The sequence below is a fragment of the Ambystoma mexicanum genome, chromosome 8 (genome assembly GCF_040938575.1).
Source record: "Ambystoma mexicanum isolate Mex_15411 chromosome 8, UKY_AmexF1_1, whole genome shotgun sequence".
In the NCBI taxonomy this organism is placed as follows: Eukaryota; Metazoa; Chordata; class Amphibia; order Caudata; family Ambystomatidae; genus Ambystoma; species Ambystoma mexicanum.
The window spans coordinates 1,263,416,762-1,263,435,787 of NC_090929.1; positions in this window are offsets into that span (position 1 = coordinate 1,263,416,762).

Consider the following 19,026-nt stretch of genomic DNA (forward strand, 5'->3'; position numbering starts at 1 on the left):
GGCACTCAGATACTATAGCACAAGCAAAGACTGACCAGAGCTTTGGTATCAAGGTATATCATTATTTATTTAAAAACACACTTATTTAAACACTCCAGCACTATTATTGTAATTTACTTTAAAACACAGTTACTATTATTATATATACACTCCTTATTCCTTATCAGACAAGTCTTAGTTAACACCACTTATTTCCAGACAGAGGTGAGCGCTTAACTAAGATGGCACTCCAATACGTTAACGAACAAGGGAGGGAAAAAGGCAGAATGTAGGAAAATACACCACACTAATACTTAGGAACTCTTAAGCAAGGCAGGAAAGTCAAAAGTTACTTGTGAGCCAAAGTCCATAGGCCGGACCCACTCTTGGAGAGAGTAGGGCACAAATGCACCCAAGATCACACAATGACAACAGGCTTAGAAAGTCTTGCAGGGAGTTCAGAAAGGTTTTAGTTAGGCTCAGAAAGGTTTAGCCAGGGTGTCCCAGGCTAACCCAGGTTCGAAAGCCGGGGGCTAAATCTACCCCGTACAGTCGGTTGCAAGGGAAGCCAGGCGGAACACGATACCTTAAGTGGAAAGGATCCTCCAGCGGGGGCAGTTGTTCCTGGCAGCGGGTGCAAGTAGCGGCGTCGTCCGGAGGAAGAGAAGATCTCGACGTGGAGGAAAGCTGAAGGTCGTTGCACTGCCAGGGAAGAAACCAGCCGCGGAGTTTTTCGGTTAAAGGTACTACCCTTTGATTCGCGGTAGTGGTAAAACGTGGTATCCCGGTTGCCGGGGTGCTTGGCACAGGCAAGGCGGCCACGAGATGCTCCAGGAAGCGAAAAAGGAAGCAGACTGGTTATCCCCACCAGTCGAAGGAAGAAGACTCTCCGGGCTGGAGATCTCCTCTGTCGTTGGGAAAAGTGGTGAGGCGGTTCAGCAGGGCTCCACCGGTGGTGTCGTCGTAGCAGGTCGGCTTAGCTTCTCCCTCGTCGGATTCTTAGGTCCTGTGGCGACGTCCGAAGTTCCAGTCCCCAAAGCCCTGCTTTTATGCAGAAACCCCCATTCACTCAGCCTAGCTGTCACTCAAACATGCTAAGTGGTGAGCTGGCCGGCTCACCACTTGGGCCAATCAGGACGGAGTGCGACTTGAGTTGCCTAGGCAACTCAGTCCAGGGTGCCTAAATCCCCCTCCACCCCTCCTAAGTACCCCAGACAGAGTGGCACCACTCTGGAGGGCTTCTGTGGAGAAGCCCGCCAAAATAGTGGAACAAAGGGCTCAACTTGGGTTGGAGTCACAGAAGCGAACACAAACGCCATTTTAGAACCGAGTTCTGGCAAAAAATACCAACCGGAGAATTAATATTAATTAAATAAACCGGCTGTATGTTCGAGGCTATAGGAATTAAATAATTAAAGTTGGTAGCCTCGAACAATGGGAAATCCCATAGGGATATATAATCGCGGTCGAATATAAAAAGTAGTATCCACTGCCACCAGCCAAAACTCGATCAGGGGGGACGGAGACGTGCCCCCTCGACTAACAGACCCCGGGGCAATCGAATTGCCCCGGCCAGTACGTCCACAATATGATGGTTTGTACTGGTTCTGTTCAGAATTTGAGACTAGTAAAGTCAATGGTGACTTTACATGCCCTGGGAGACAGTAGTCAGTCCCAGGGTATGGAGTCTATGTTGGGGGGGTCACTATGACACCCCTGTGTTACTGCACTGAGGGTGCTGTGTAACACACATCACAAAAACACATGAGGCCCTATGGTGTAAAAGACCCCATAGCCCATTAAACACATCTATAATCAAAGAGACACACTCAAATCATGTCCAAGAGTGAGGGTAAAAGAGTCTCACCCTTGGCAGGAGAAAGAAATAAACCCCAAAAATCCAGCAAAGCTGCTGGGGGACTCACTAGGTTAGGAAATTCAGCCTAAACAGAGAATTCTCCCTAACAAGCTCCTAGCCCCACTTCACTTGAACATGCTTCCCCTGTCTCTTAGCTCCATTACTTCCTATCTTCTGTTCCGTTCCTCTCTAAAAACCCACCTGCTACAGTCCTCTAATTGATTTATTCTGCTTATGAACACTGATTCACTTACTCCTATGAACGCTAATTGATTGTTACTGTTAATGAACACTGATTGACTGATTACTCCCAGGAATGCTAATTGATTGTTACTATTTATGAACACAGTTTGAATGTTACTGTTTATGAACGCTGATTTGCATTCTGTTTCATTATATTGTTGACTGTCCTATGTAAAGGGCTTTGGACAAAGACGCTTTATAAAACACAATAAATACAATACAAATACCAAAACAGGTGATGGCATATTGTCATTAAAATGTCTCTGACCCACATATAAGATCTATGACTCTGGGTAGAGTTTCTGTAGAATCTGAGCAAGCCCTGTTAACAGAAAGATCTTCTAAGGCGTTTCAGGATAAACATCCTCCTTACTCCCAGATGTATAATGTAAAGGATCCTAGCGAAAGTGCCTTAAGTCAAATATCTTCCTCTGTAATTACAAATTCCAAGAGTCCATTGTGAGACAGACATGGTACCAAGAGAGAGACAGACTCAAAAAGTATTTGTTTTAAAACCTTTATTTACTAAGGTTCCTGGGTTGGTGTAATGCCTGACTGGCTCTAACTCTAAAGGGATAGTTGCCTTAACTGATGTTTCTAATGGCCGTCACTGTCCAATAGTCCAAAATAAAAGTCTGTCTGTGTCTAAACCTATGCTAGCCCTCACTCTTTACAAAAATATTATAAGACGTCTTGTTAAAATAGTGATTCAACAAAAATTGGGAATCCAAGGTTGGTTTCAGGTGGTCTTCTCACCAGGTTGAGTTCAATCAACAGGGCTGTTCGTAAAACCTTCTCCACAGGGCCCTTGTAGTGATTTCAAATACCTTCAGTGTCTCTTGAGTTCCTTGGGGTTCCCTTCCCCAAGCTCCAACTTATTCAATTTCAAACCCAACAAAAGAAATGTAACACAGTTCCTTTTGAAGCTTCTTGGGTTTTCCTTCCCCACACTTCACTCCTTTCAACACTATAAAGACAACCGATAAGATTCCACCGTGGTTGGGCCTTTCAGCTTTCCCTCCCCCAAGCTCAGGCCCCTTTCCAGCTTCAAGCACAAAGTCAGTTTTATCAGGGTGTACCTTGCTTCCTTAATAGGCCTCTCACGGTTCCCTTCCCCAAGCTCAGGCACCTTTCCAGCTTCAAACACAAGTTCAGTAACTCAGTTCAAGTTGTCAGGATGAACCTTGCCTTTTCGTACAGTTCTTTGGACATATCATTCACTTATGGGGTGAAGTCAGAGACTTCCAAAAAAATGCTAGGGTATTGGCACCTCCTCAGTGCGACCATTCTGACCAATGACCCCTCTCTGTATTTCTTTCTTCTCTGTCTGTCTTCTTCAGGTGCTTCCTGCACCTCTTTACTTTTCTTTTCCTCTCCGTGCACACTTGCACTGTTGCCTCCTTTTATCGTGCCCCTGGCACTTTTTCTTTACTCTTCTCGTGCTAACTTGCACCCCCTTTTCTGTTACGGGTCACTCACACTCTTGTGCACACTTGCACTATTGCCTTCCTTTTTATCGTGTTCCTGGAACTTTTTCTTTACTCTCACTCACTTCCCGCTCCGATCAGTCTTTTGCGTGCATTCCACTCCGATTTACCTTTTGCTTTACTTTCTGCTCCATTCTGTCAACTTTGCACTTTCTGCTTTGCTCTTGCTTTCAGCTGCACTTTCAGCTTTTCTATACTTTTCTTCCTTTCAATTCCGCGCTGCTTTTACTGTCTGCGTCTTTCTCCCGCTCCGCTCTCCTCCAAACGCACGCTCCCGACTTTCTCTCGTATTCTTCATGAAACTCATCGGGCAGCGTCGTGTTGAGAGGCAGTTCCTCCAGGATATGCAGGGTTGAGGTCAGGATGCCACCACCTGCCCCTCAGACACCCTTGGGGTCGGCAAAGGACCAGAGGGAACAAGCATGCTCATGAACTTGGCCGGCAGAGTGCAGTCTGCGTTTCTCCGGCTCCCTGGACACGCTGCAGCCCGTAATCCACACCAGGCCAGTGTCTCTGTACGCCGTCCTCCTCCAGCCTGCAGCTACTGCTTCTCTCTGCTCCTGGGCTCCTCCGGTCCAGACTGCAACCCCAGCTCGCTCTCCTACTCGCTCCTCCATCTTTGCACGACCACACCTTTTATAGTGGAAAGACCAGTCAACTGGAGTCATGTGTGAATGGTTACTATTAAATGTCTGACCCTGCCTGACTCTATTAGAGGGACAACTTGGGTTCTTCCTATGGTAGGTTGTCCTTATTTTCCCCATGTTATTCCTATGGGTAATTTTTACTGATCTTAGTTGCCTCTTCCTCGTCTCAGTATTTGTTGGAAACGGGGTGGTGGGAAGGGAGTGAGTTTGAAAATACCTCTTTGAGGTTGAGGGAAATCGATTAGAGGTGTAGTAAGATTTAGATTGAGTTCTGATCATTTTATGAGGGTATTGACAGGGAATATAAGAACAACTCCTTGTTCATTCTTCCCCTAAGGAGAAAGTTGTCTCTTTCTTGATGTCTGCCGATGGCTTATGTGTATAGGGTTCTGGGTGGTATTCCCTATAATTTGGATAAGATGAGTAGATCTTGTTATCAGTGCTCTGATCTTGTGTTACTTGCGCCTTCCTCCCTCTCCCTCTTGGGTCATGATGGATGGAATGAAATCTAGGGATTCTGCTACCTGGATTTGGGTCATGGGAATCAGGATACCCCATGAAGGCACCTGGGACTTCCTCCTCCACCACTGTCCCGTTACAATACTGCACCTCACCTGGGACATTCCCTTGATCACAACCCCAGACTCCCCTACCGAGGTGATCCTCCCTCCCTCGTCGACCCCCAGGGTTGGGATCCAAAAGCGATGGCCCTGCCCTGGCTGCCTGAATAGAGGATTCTCTGACTCTACATGGGAGAATACCCCTAGGTTTCTCACACCATCTTTAAATGATTATACAGGGAATACATCTACCTTTAAAATCAAATCAATACCTAAAAGAACTGACTTTGTTGAAGGGGACTACAAGTCCCATGATCCCATAAGTACTGGGACGAGGAAGATGGCTAAAGAGACATGCTTTAGCAGTCGTCAGGCAATTAAGCCTAACAGCCCACACCTGAAGGAAAGTGGGAGGCATAACAGGCCCCCTCAGGTGCAGGCATTTGGAAGGAACTGGAACTAGGACTGGAGTGCGAGCTGTAGCAGTAGAAACAGAAGGAAGAAGGCAAGAAGCTGGCATACCAAGCAGAAGTGGGAGAAGAAGAGGGACGTCGGAATGTGGATACAGCACATTTCACCTGCTTGTTCTGAGAGAGTCCTGTTCCCCCAAACTCTGAAGTGCAGAGGCTGTGAACCAGAAGGCATGCAGAGAAGCTGTCTTTCCCCATGTGAGCTTGACTGCTGTGGTTGCTGTGCTGAGAGCTTGTCAGAGACTGAGGCGAAGAGCAGTCCTCAAGCCGTGGGTCTCGGAAGCGAGAGGGGCTCCTTAAACATGTGGCTGGACCGGAGACACCTTCAGAGAGGAAGGGTGTGAGTCCCTGTGAAGCCAGAAGCAGTACAAGTTGTGGCATAAATCGTGGAAGTCATGCGACCCGCAGAGCAAGTGTCAAAGAAGCCGATGAGTGAAGTCTGACGTTCTAATACCGTGCGTGTGCATTGCCGTCAACAGTATTGAGTTTCCTATTCCCTCGCGTATGACTTAAAGCGAGCTGAAGTTATTTGTTGAAGCTGTAAAAAGGAAACAAATTAAAAGTAGCACTCGCGCATATTGGGAAAGTGCTTTTACTCGTCTGAAGAGCAAACGCTGATTAATGCCGAATGTTAAACCCTTAAAAGACTAGAAACTACCTGAAGGAGTGGTCCTGTGTCACTTATTAGGAAGAGTGAACGTTGTAAGGGCTATTACTGAATACCTAATACTGATAAATCCATTGTTGAAACCTGTAAACTCTGAAAACTACATCAAGGAGCGGTTGCATGTGCCTAATTGTGATTCCCAAAGGAAGACTGTATTGTATCCTTTACTTTCACGTCAGCCTACATTTCTAATACAAGAAGTTAAGCAGTATATTTCTACTGGATTGTTTCGTCCCATTTATTCCTCATCGTATGATAATTCCATATCCAGCTTTAGCTGCCTCAGAACATTTTGCAATCAGGGGGCGCTGCGTGTTGATGCTTGTCGACTCAATGTCCCTCGAGGGCCTCCGTCTCGATGTCGACGTCATCCATGGTATATAGTTCACGCAGCGACCGTTGGCTTGAGTTCTGTTTTTCCACGAAAGCTATTGCTTCGGAAGATTGGCGCGCTTGAAAAGAAAGCTTTTGAATTTAGTAAAAATGCCATTGTCGTTGGCATCATCGACTCCGAGATCAGGGTTCACGAAATGTCACGACTGTGGGGTGAAAATGTCCCTTACGGACCCCCATCAGGTGTATGTGTGGTGCTTAGGATCCACTCATTTAACATTGGAGTATGGGTCCTGCCTATCGATGACAGTGAAAGCCCTGAAAGAGCATAGAGGGAAGTTAGCTGCAGGTAGGTCGCATAAATCCCCTTAGAGAGCTCCGTCGAAAAAGCGATCCTCCGATGAGTTGAGAGGCGACTCTTCTCGTCAGAAGAAAGCTAAAAGGTCCCAATCCTGCAGTGGTTCTCACCACTAGTCATCGTCCTCACACCGTTTGAAGAAAAGGCACCACAGATCGCTGTCTTCGCCGTCGGGTTCCTCACCGGAACCGATCGCTTGCCCAACCAAATCGGCCTCAAAGGGAGAGATTCAGGCTGAAAATGCTCAAAGTATTCGAGATTGCGGCTTTGACCCCCTCCGAGAAAAGCAAGAGCCATGCCCATTTCGACAAGCATGACAGAAAGAAGGCAAAGGATAAAACCTGTGCGCCCTCTGGCCCTGGTGTCCAGGAGAAAACTCCTCAGGAGCACTCAGAGGTCCCTTCGAGTAGAGAAAAGTCTAATTAAAAAATAAAGTCTTTGATGCTATCAACTCCAAAAGACTCGACATCATTGCCTAAAAAATCTTCGACGCCATTGTGAACGCAAATAACAAAACCCTTGAAGGATGTCGAGAAAACTTTCACCTCACTGCCTAGGAAAGACTTTTTTAAGTCACTTTCCTCAATTTATGAGGATGATGAGCCATCTTCGGATGAATCATGTCCTTTTGAGTTACAGTATGGGATACAAGGTGTTCCAGAGGCCTTAATTTCAGAGGGCTCAAGAATAAAATATCTTCATGAAACCCTGCAACCTGCAAGTGGGTTAGACACTTCCCCTGAAATAGAGTTTGGAAGACCAGATCCCTCAGACCATGCTGATGGAATATACAGGCAACTAAGGTCTAGGGTCATAGAATATCTGGGATGGAGAAGACCCGCACCGCTTTTTGAGCAGGACGACTTCACAGATATTTTAGATAAAGGACCACAGAGAGGGTGCTAGAGAGCCGTCCAAGATGGCGGCCTCCCTGAGAGCTCCGTGAAGCTCCCACGAGATCCTGATAAATCGCAGCTATCGTGATGGTGATACTAAGCTCTGACGCCAGCAATATTTAGGCAAAGCGTTTGCGAACCAAAGTTTGCGATCAATCTGCCTGTTACCCGACGCTTCGCCTCTGAACACCCAGCGGAAAGGACCCCCCTCTCCCCTTGCCGGCCTGGAGACGCGGCCTCTGCTCGGGCACGGAGGGCCTGGGGCGCAGGAAGACAGTCAGCTGTGAGGAGCCTGTCTCCCGTCTGCAACATCCGGACGGCGCCCGCTTCAGGACAAGCTCCGAGACAGCTGGATGAGGCCTGCGGTCTCATGACCGCTGCATCTGGGATTGGCCTGAGCAGAGCGAGCGGCCCAACACCGGCGCCAGGAGGAACGTAGAGGCAGCCAGCCGCAACGTGCAGGAGCCCAGGTACGAGCGCCCTGCGCTTCCCTAAGCCGCATACACACGCGGGGCGAGCAGGCTGAAAACCCTGATCTCCCCATGTGACAAACAAGCCAACGGAGCCGCCGGGGCCTCGTCGGGTCCCGTGACTGCGGGCCTGGAGCGAGCTGTGCTGGCCCCCGACTCGGCGGCACAATTCTCGGAGCTACGTCGGCCCGGAGGCCCGCTGTTCTGAGACCAGGAGAGCTGCAGAGAGTGACTCGAGGCGCGACACTGATGCACATGTCGGAGGGGCCAGGGAGGAATACTCGGCAGTGAGCGGTACCCTCAGGCTCAAGCACTGAAATATAGCGGGGTGCCCTGGTGGCCCTGAGGCTCCGAATATCCAGCTGAGGCACTCCATACGGACTTGAGCCTGGAAAATCGCTGCTGGCTCCCTGTGGTGTCTGGCCACTGGTGCTCTCCCAGAGGCAGACCTCCCAGCAGCACAACCATTTCCATCCAACCCGGAAGCAAGAATAGCCGGTGTATAACGACAACGCCGTTCCATAGGAGGCAGCACAGGGCCCTGACTCCTGGCCGGTTCACTACACCACTCTACCCAGCAGAACATAAATACAGCCACCCCACCTGACCACACAGAGCGGCGCCACACTGCTTCCGGGGACGCAGACGTCCCTATCCACAACGAGAATGGGGAAAACCGATAGGTCGCAGAGAAAGCTGACCTTTGAAAGCTGCTCCTCTACCAAAACTGCCCCCCCCCAACAGTAGAACACAATCCCCCACCGAGGTCCCACCGCATGGCGAAGAAGCGACGCAGGACTTCGATATCAGGGAAATACTACTTGATCTTAAAGCCGGCATAGGTGGCCTGGAAAGTAAACTAGATACTCTTTCCTCCAAAGTGGACCAGCTCCAACACCGGCTGGACAAGCACGCAGACCGGCTGGATGCAGTCAAGTAGAGGGTCTCCGACCTTGAACACGGGGCTAACTACCAGAGTGTCCTCACTCGGGGCGCAAATTAAAGTAGTAATGGCCAAAAATGAGGACTTGGAAGGTTCCTCCCGGCGCAATAACATAAGGATCGTCGGAGTCAGGGAGCACCAACTGACTACCAAGATGGAGGATCACGTGGAGAAGATCTGCACTGACTTGTTTGGCCCTGAGATCCTGTCCAAGCTTTTCGTAGTCGAAAGAGCCCACAGAATTCCTAACTCAAGACCCATCCCGGGGACAAACCCACGTCCCATCATAGCTAAGCTGCTGAACTATAAGGATCGTGATGCAATCCTCAGGGCCGCAAGAGACAAAGGGGATCTACTATACGAGGGAGATAAGATACAGTTCTTCCCAGACTTTTCTCAAGCAGTCCAGACACAAAGACGGTCGTTCACAGCTGTGAAACGCAGACTGCAAGAAAACCAAATTCAATATTCGATGCTATTCCCGGCGAAACTTCGCATCCAATTCGAAGGAAAACCCCAGTTTTTCAGCACACCTGAAGAAACAAGTGATTATCTGGATCGTGCTGGCTGCAGACCGGCCCAAAATAATGGTCACCCACAAAGGGGAAACCGACCGAGGAGAGACCCACCATAAAGCTATCTCCAGGAGCAAATACAAATCAAAGTCATCCATTCTCCGTCGACGCAATACAATCATCACCACGAAATAGAAGCGTAACAGTGAGAGGGAGCAAACCTCCTCTTGGAGGGCTACCAGCGCCCATTGCACAGCAATGTTGACAGTTTGGTTTATTAGGGACTGTTTGTCGTGGGCCAGTTGGGGGTTGCCCACTCAAGGGAGGGATTCGAGTTCAGCACGGCCGCCTTACACCCCGCACTCCCATTCCACAACAATCACGCAGCACGAAGCTGTCCGATACGAAGCCAAGTCCTCCAGACACTCACATGGATCAATATGAACTCACCAGATCTACCTGATGGCAGTGACAACACTTAAAATCGCCACCTGGAACATTCGTGGGGGTAACCAGCCAGCGAAAACAAGGAGAATCTTCCAGTATCTTTCGCAGGCACAAAATCAACATTGCCATACTGCAGGAAACACATCTCCTGCCAAAGTCGGAACTGCACTGGGCCAAATCCTGGGGCTGTCAAAGGTATTTCTCATCGTACTCCTCCTATGCCAGAGGAGTCGCAATCTTAATAGATAGGAGAACAAACTTTAGTGTAATTGACTCGCAGAAAGACTCTGAGGGGAGAGCCCTGCTGGTGAGGGGGATAATCGCAGGAAGGGAAGTAATAATTGCGAACTCTTACGCACCGAATACTGATGGCCCAGACAACTTTAACTGGATGATGTCCCAACTAGGAAAGACCAACGCAGCAACCATTATATGGGGAGCAGACCTTAACACACCAATTGATACCAAACTTGATAAGTCCCACAAGACAGCGGGGAATCCGTCCAGAGCCAGCGATCAAGTTCGAGAGATCTGCCAGACATTTGGCCTATCCGACACTTGGAGGCACCACAACCGTGATGCGAAAGACTATACATTCTACTCCGCCGTCCATAACACCAGTTCCCGGATTGATTACATCTTGGAATCCACCCACAGCCCATTCGCCTGGGGGATGAGTCCAATTTTGCCACACACCTTGTCCGACCACTCAATGGTCACACTCGACATCTCCCTAGCGAGCACAGCAGTTCCCGGCCTTAGCTGGAGATTCAAACCTGGCTCACTCGCAGATGCAGTTTTCGCAGATGATCTGCGCAAAGAAATAATGGCCTTCATCGAGACAAACGTTGGCTCTGTCGATTCGCCCGGCACCATTTGAGAAGCTCTAAAGTGCTTTGTACGTGGCATATGCCTGGCTAAAGAAAATGGCATACTAAAACTGATCCGCAAAGATCTATCAAACAGTGAACAACGTCTGAAGGCACTAGAGCTTCAGGTCCTCATTGCTCCAGACTCACACACTCAAACCAAACTAAAGGAAGAACTTCTGAAGTTCAAGGAAACGGCCGAACGAGAGATAAAATTCATGGGTCGCGGTCACCAGGTCCGGCAATATGGGGAGGGACAGAAACCAGGCGCTCTGTTGGCCCGTCTACTGTCGATGGACAAAACCCTGACTCGAGTTTAATGCGTTAAAGACGCTCAAGGGCAGCGGGTATACACTGAGGAGGAAATCGATCTCGAATTTCGGAACTCCTATCAGATCCTGTACAGTTCCAAAGGTAACTCAGATCCAAAATCTATACAGGAGTACCTCGACGACACCCAGCTGTACTGGGTGGAGGCAGACCTGCGAGAACCACTGAATGCACCGATAACAGAGGAAGAAATTCTGGAAGCAATAAAATCCCTTCCAAACTCCAAAGCGCCAGGGCCGGACGGGCTCATTGGAGAGTTCTACAAAGCCCACGCGTCCATCCTCGCCCCACTCCTGCTCCGCGTTTACGAAGAAGCAATCGAGCGCGGAAGCCTTCCCCCCACACTGCGCGAAGCCAACGTTATGGTGCTGCACAAGGCCGGCAAACCCGCAGATGACTGTGCATCTTACAGGCCGATCTCCTTAATCAACCTGGACAATAAAATTCTTGCCAAAATACTCGCATCACGGCTTCTCCCTCTCATGCCGGCTCTGGTGATTGGAGATCAAGCCGGATTCATCCCAGGGCGCAGCACCACATACGGATCAGAACACTGTTCGGGGTCATTGACGCCATAGATCCAACGCAACAGGCAATTGCGGTACTTCTCGACGCCGAGAAGGCGTTTGACTCTGTAGAATGGCCATTCATGATGGCAACGCTTAGACAAATGGGCTTTGGCAATTTCTTTATCAAGTTAGTATCTCTGTTATATAACAACCCAAGGTCATATGTCACTCTGGGAAACACTAGATCCACGAGCATATCATTAGAGCGTGGAACACGACAAGGCTGCCCGCTTTCAGCCCTGATATTCACCCTTATCATGGAACCCCTGGCATCGAGATTACGAGAAAACCAATTGCACCAAGGTCTTAAACTAGGTCCCCACAGGTTGATTGTCTCTCTTTACGCTGATGACGTCGGGTGGTTCGTCAGTGTCCCCCAAGAGAATCTTAACCCTGTAATGCGTGAAGTGATAAGATTCGGCCAAATGTCAGGTCTTAAAACTAATCATTCCAAATCTGTAGTATTTCCCTTGACTCCCAATACAACTGAATTTATTGACGATCATGGTTTTAAATGGGAGCACTCAAAGGTGTGCTATTTGGGCATTTACATGTCGCATAACCATCATGAGATTTACAAAGATAATTATGTTGCCACGCTAAACTCTCTGCAGGAACGTATACACAGGTGGAAATTGTTACCGCTAACGCTATGGGGTAGAACATCCTTAACTAAAATGGTCATTCTTCCTAAGCTTCTGTATCTATTCATAAACATCCCACTACTCCTCCCCAAATCCTTTCTCCAGAAAGTCAAGTCAGCAGCCCTGGAGCTAATATGGGCGGGTAAACCGGCTTGTGTCGCGTATAAAACACTAGTTCTACCAACGTCGAAGGGAGGTCTGGCGCTCCCAGATATAGAAAAATACTATTGGGCAGCCCAAGCTCACTTCCTGAGCTACTGGTATATGACTCATTTTGTTCGCCCACATGTGCAGGTGGAACGAGCCCTGGCCTCACCTAACCTGCTAAGTGCTGTCATTATAAGTCAGATCCCAGTTCCGTACAGCACGCTCAACACCGTCTTGTCTACATTCGCAATCTGGAAAAAGATGGCGGCCAAATACGGAGTGGACGTGAGATTCTCCCCTCTATTGCCAATCAGATTTATTCCCGGCATCCCCCTCACGAATGAAAAAGTATTCCTAATATGGGCTGACAAGGTCAATGACCACTCCTTCGGAGACCTGTTCCCAGAGGCCACCTTTCTAACCCCACAAATGGCCAAAGACAGGGGCGGAAATACTTCCTTAGATGCATTCTTTTACTTTAGACTACGCCACACATTACACAAAATATTTCCCTCATTTCCCAAACAACCCCCCACTTGGGAGTTACTGCATAACACGATTCAAGCGCAAGTGGAAGGGAGGTTGGTCTCGGTCCTATATAAATCCCTGGTGGTCGATATTGGGAAACCCAACCCTAAAACACAGCAAAAATGGGAAACTGCCATTCAGGAGACGATATTCAGAGAGGATTGGTCCTATATCCTATGTCAAACTCAAAAGGTCGCACTAAACACTCGCTATAAACTAATACATTTGAATTTTGTACACCAAATATATTATACCCCAGTTAGGAAACACAAGCTTCACCCAGAAACGTCGCCCCAATGCGAAAGATGCGCGGCGGCTCGTGCGGACTTCCTCCACCTAGCCTGGGACTGCCCTGGAATAAGGCGTTTCTGGAACTCGGTGCTACAAATAACTGCCGACATCACAGGCGAACAGGTGACCCCGCTACCACGGGAGCCCCTTCTGGGTCTCACTAAATACCTTCAACCCGCATCACGTAAATTAGCAGCCCTTCTTCTGGTGCTGGCCCGAAGGAGGATCGCCATGTCATGGAGCCAAAGCCCACTACCCAAAATTGAAGACTGGAAAAAAGATATAACATACTGCCAGGACGTGGAAAGCGAATTTATAAGAACCCTGCCATTGCATGCACGCCCCCCGACATCTGGGCACCGTATATTGCATATCTGCTAAATAGTAATGAATCTTCTGACTCCGACTCGTCTGGTACCTGAAATGAGATTATGGAACTAAGATCCTTAACACCCCACTGAATTTAAACTATCTGACTCTGATGATGGACTGTATCGGGCTTTATCCTCATGCGGATGTGGGAGGGGGGGCGGCTTTGGGGGGAACTCGGTACTGGGTAACATTGTGTCATTTTTTTTTTTTCCTTCTCTCTTCCCTTCTTTTTCTCTCATGCCCTCCTCTTTTTCCTTCTCCCCATTTCCTTTTCCAATGGCTATGACTGGGCACCATGTTGGTGCGATTGTATTCCGAAGGTATGCAAAATTCAAAAATAAAGTTTAAAAAAAAAAAAAAGTTAAAGGATCACAGGAGAGAACCCTATTCTTCCTTTTCATGTAGCCCTACAAAGGTGAGTTAATGCCAATTGAGAAACGCCGGAAATAATTCCAGCAGTGAACAAAAAACTGACAAGCAAGTACAGAACGTTGATCATTGACCCCTGTTATCTAACAAAACAAAAATGCATACCCAAGAATTGCCCCGGATAGAGATGCCAAACGCTATGACGCTTTAGCAAAAAATATTTTCTCTGTAGGGAGTATGGCGATAAGTCGGCAAATGCCACATGTGCACTGGCTAAATTCATTTCACCATATGGGATTGCATAGCGATGGCCGCGGAAGCAAGAGACGGTTTTCTAAATATTGTCAAGGATGGGAAAGATGCAATGTACAAATCCCTCTAGACTGGTCTCGACTCTGCTGACAGTATCAGCGGGGCTATAGCGGCTAGCACTGTAATGTGCAGATTACCTGGTTGAGAAAGTCTGGTTTTGCTCAGATGTGCAATCTAGACTTCTTAACATGCCCTTTTGACCGCACACATTTATTTGGCAGCAAGGCTGACAATAGCCTGGAGAAGCTGCAGACCTCAAGAGCAGCAGCCAAATCCCTTGGCACTGTAATCAGACAGCCACAAACTCGCTCCACTGGTACAACTTGGAGGGGAAGGTCCTTTCGCTATTACTCCTGAGTTGGAAGAGGGAGAAGACTGTCGAATCAAAGAGCTCAGAGAAGATTCAGCCATGGTGGACTGGGAAAAGGTGCTAAAACCTCCCAGGCAGCGACTACTTTACCATTAGCCGCTGCATCAGCCGCCTCAAAACCTCTCTGAGGCTTAGTCCACAAAACCCAGGTGAGAGGCAGACTCTCACGCATCTGAAAGAAAGGCAGGGTATTACTTCAGATGGTGTCCAGACATTTGGTCGACCTAAAACTGGTCGAATGACATTTGGTCGACGCAATTTGGTTGAAAACCAAATGGTCGAATTTTTTTTTTAATTATATATTTATTTTTCGGGTTTTCGTTTTTTACAAAAATGGGTTTTTAGAAAAAAAAGGGGGTTGGGGCGGGGACCCCCCCCCCAACAAAAAAAAGGGGTGAAAATAAAAAAATACAAAAATTCGACCATTTGGTTTTCGACCAAATTGGTTCGACCATTTGTCTAGTCGACCAATTTTTTTCGACCAAATGTCTGGTAACCACTTCAGATGCATGGGGATTGGAAACAGTTGCCCAGGCTTACTGCCTTCCCTTTCTAAAAAGGCCTCCGGATCATTCACCGGGGAATAGCTCTTTCAAAGTTCCAAATCCGCTCCTTATGCAGGAAATGTTGACCCTGCTGGAGAAACGTGTTATAGAACTGGTGCCTGTAACAGATAGCAACAAGGGTTGGTACTCCCCTTACTTTCTAATCCCCAAGAAGGACAGAGGATTGAGACCCATCTTGGATTTAAGAGACTTGAACAAGTTCCTCAGGAAGGGCAAGTTCAAGATGGTTACCCTTTCTCAGATCCTTCAGGACTGGATAGTCTCATTAGACCTTCAGGAAGCTTACTTTCATGTGCCAATCCATCACAAGCACAGACAGTACCCGAGGTTCTCTGTTGGCGGGTCTCATTATCAGTTTTTTTTTTTTTAAACCTTTTTTTATTTGAATTGACAGCTTACCAGAGAACAGAGGGAGCCACAAGGCGCCAGCATTAAAAACATAGGCAATGCACATATCGGAACAAAACATGTTGAGCAAACTGAAGCAACATTGAAACCAGGCAATATACAAAGTGCTAACAACCGTACCATAAGAGTATGCATCTACGAGGAGTCCCCTGGAGAGGAGGGAAGGGAATTTGATGGTGATGCCATGGCGGCCATATATTCCCGGAATCTCAGCCAGATGTCCCTTGGTCTGGAATGGGGGTGTTGCATTGCATTCCAGGACTGTTCAGTATCATGAGCCCATGTGACTGAAACTAGCCACTGTGTATAGGTAGGCGCCCTAGGGCGGAGCCAACATAATAATATTCAGCGGACTGCCAACAACATGCAGAGACCTGCTAATTTCTTAGAGTCGCAGGGTAATTGAGGGAGGTCATGGAATAAGCATTGCAATGGGGTGGGGGCAATCGTGTGTTCCAGGATGTCTGATAGCGTGGAGCAGATGTCCAGCCAAAATTGGGTCAGGCGAGGGCAGTCCCATAGCATATGAATATAGGAAGCTTGGTCCGCGCCACATCTGGGGCATGTGGGAGGGGTGGCGTGGAACATGCGATGGAGTCTCATTGGTGTATGGTGGAATCTGTGTAGAACCTTGAATTGAATGAGTTTAAACTTGGTGTTATAGGACACATCATGGGTTCGAGCACACATTCGAGACCATCTCTCGTCAGTGATTTCAGTCCCGAGATCCTCCTCCCACCTGCGTCTCAGCTCGGTGAAGTGGGGGGCTGCTCTGGTCTGTAGTAAAGAATAAAGTCGGAACATTTTACCCTTAAGGGAGAGATAGGAACAGAGCTCAGCAAGAATAGGCTCGTCAGGCGGCAAGGCGGGGAAATTCGGGATACCTGGATTTGAGATTCTCCCGGAGTGAGTATTGCAGCCACACCGAGGGCCGGTGTTTGAGTGCAAGTGGGAGATCAGGCCACTCGATAAAGTTACCCTGTTCAAATACATCACGGATCATCAGAAAGCCAGCGTCTGCCCTGTGAGACACTACTGATCGTGGAATGAGAAGGATATCGGGGAGGAAGTACCATAATGGCAGATCATCGTGAAATGGGTGAGGAGTGTCGACCATTGCCCAGAGTTTGGTTAATGCCAAGGATGTGCTGGCGACGGGGTCTGCCGAGTTTGAGTCAGGGGGGATCGGCCTGAGGATCAGAGATCCAATCACTCGGTCACTGACCGTCAGTTTCTCTAGGCGAACATGTGGGGGTGGGTCAAGGGTGTTAAACCAATGTGCAGCGAATTGAGATTGGGCCACCACCCAGTACCTGATAATGCCCGGCGCGTTGAATCCGGCCAGCATCTTGGGGGCGGTCAGTGTGGACAGTTTGAGGCGGACCGCGCCCGAGTGCCAGAGGAAGGTATTACTGATGGAGCGCAGTGTTTGGAAAAAGGCATCACCGGGCCAAACAGGCAGATTGGTAAATCGGTAGAGCAATTGGGGTAATACAACCATTTTAAGTATTCCAATTCTGCCTGCTAGTGAGATGGGGAGCCTCGTCCAGTAAGAGGTTTTGGTCGCCAGGTTAGTGAGGTAACTCTGATAGTTGTTGTCGCGTAGTTGCGCCGTGTGTCGGGAGACCACCACCCCAAGGTAGGTGAAATCCGACGGAGACCAGTTGAAACCATGTAGGTCCGGTGGGGGGTTGTGTTGAGTCTGTGAGTGGGAACAAGGTAGACTTGGAGCAGTTTACTTTCAAACCAGATATGTCTCCAAAACGGGCCACATCAGCGAGAATGGGGGCAAGGTTGGTTTCAGGGGAACGGATATAGAGGAGGGCATCATCAGCGTAGAGGGAAACTATATCGGATTGGCCGGCAGTGTGCAATCCCCTGTGCGAGTGTGTTTTCCGAATCATATCAGCAAAGGGCTCCATGGCAATGGCAAAGATGAGTGGGGAAAAGGGGCATCCCTGGCGTGTGCCTCTGGATATCAAGAAGGGGACGGAGCATCTGTCTTCCGTGCGGACTCTGGCCGACGGGGCAGTGTAGAGCAGCTTAATCCAGGATTGGAAGTTGGGGCCGAACTTGCATCTATCGAGGACTCGCCATAGATATTTCCACAAGACCGAGTCGAATGCCTTCTGCATGTCCAGCGTGGCCGCAACCTCCTGGGTAGACGGGCTGATCCTGCTGATCACGTTGAAGAGCCTTCGCAGATTCAGGGAAGTGGACCTACCAGGGACAAATCCCGACTGGTCGGGGTGGATGATGTGGGGCATGTACGGGGCTAAGCGGTTGGCTAGCAGTTTAGCATATATTTTAATATCACTGTTAATCAGTGAAAGTGGTCGGTATGAACCGCACTGAGTGGCAGGCTTGCCAGGTTTGAGGAGCACTGTGATCAGTGCCCCACGGAGAGAAAGGGGTAGTATTCCTCTGTCGCATGATTCCTCCCACAGGGCGAGTAGATGTGGTGCTAGGTGAGATTTGTATTGTTTATAGAAGTCCATGGGGAGCCCATCCGGGCCTGGGGCCTTCCCGGATGTCAACGACTCAATGGCCTCGATGATTTCCTCCAACGTGAGGGGTCTCTCAAGGAAGCTGCTTGCGTCGGCTGAGAGGACTGAAAGGGGAAGATTGTCTAAGTAAGAGTCAATTTCGGAGGCCTGGGGGCCGTCAGTTTCAGAGTATAAGGAGGTGTAGAACGAAAGGAACTCGGAACTGATGTCCTGTGGGGAAGTGGCGAGAGAGCCATCTGGTCTAGTTATGGCCGGAATTTTGGGGGCACCAAGTTCACGACGCAGTAGACTAGCTAGCATTCGACCAGGTCGCTATCCTTCACCGTATTTCCTTGCCAGTTGAGGGGAGTCCAGGAACTTACAAAACAGGGTATATCCTGGTTCGTGAAGGTACATAAAAGCAACAAAAGCAGTAAGCAAGTAGCCCAAAGCCTAGCATAACTATTTACATCCTGTAAATGTTCAAAGGGACATGTATACATTTCATTAACCAATTGCAAACCAGCGATATAAACTTGACAAACAGCAATAAGTTCCCTCTTGGGATTTTGTACTGTGAAGTAGCTCCATTCAGGGAAGCCCCTTTTAGTGGGTGACATAGGTAACCAACGCGTTTCGGATCAAATGATCCATCTTCAGGGTGGGGACTTCACTGTTCCTGTATGTAGTAGGGTAGTGATTGCTAAATGCGTTCTAAAAGCCTTTCCTGCGGGGAATTCAAAAGGATAAACATTACCATTTAAGCTAATCAGTGAGGTTAACTAATGTAATTTTGAACCGAAATAAGTAGCGAGATAATGGGTACTAACCTCAATCTGAGGCTGATAAAGTTCCAATTCGGACCTATTATGTGGGAAACATAAATATGACT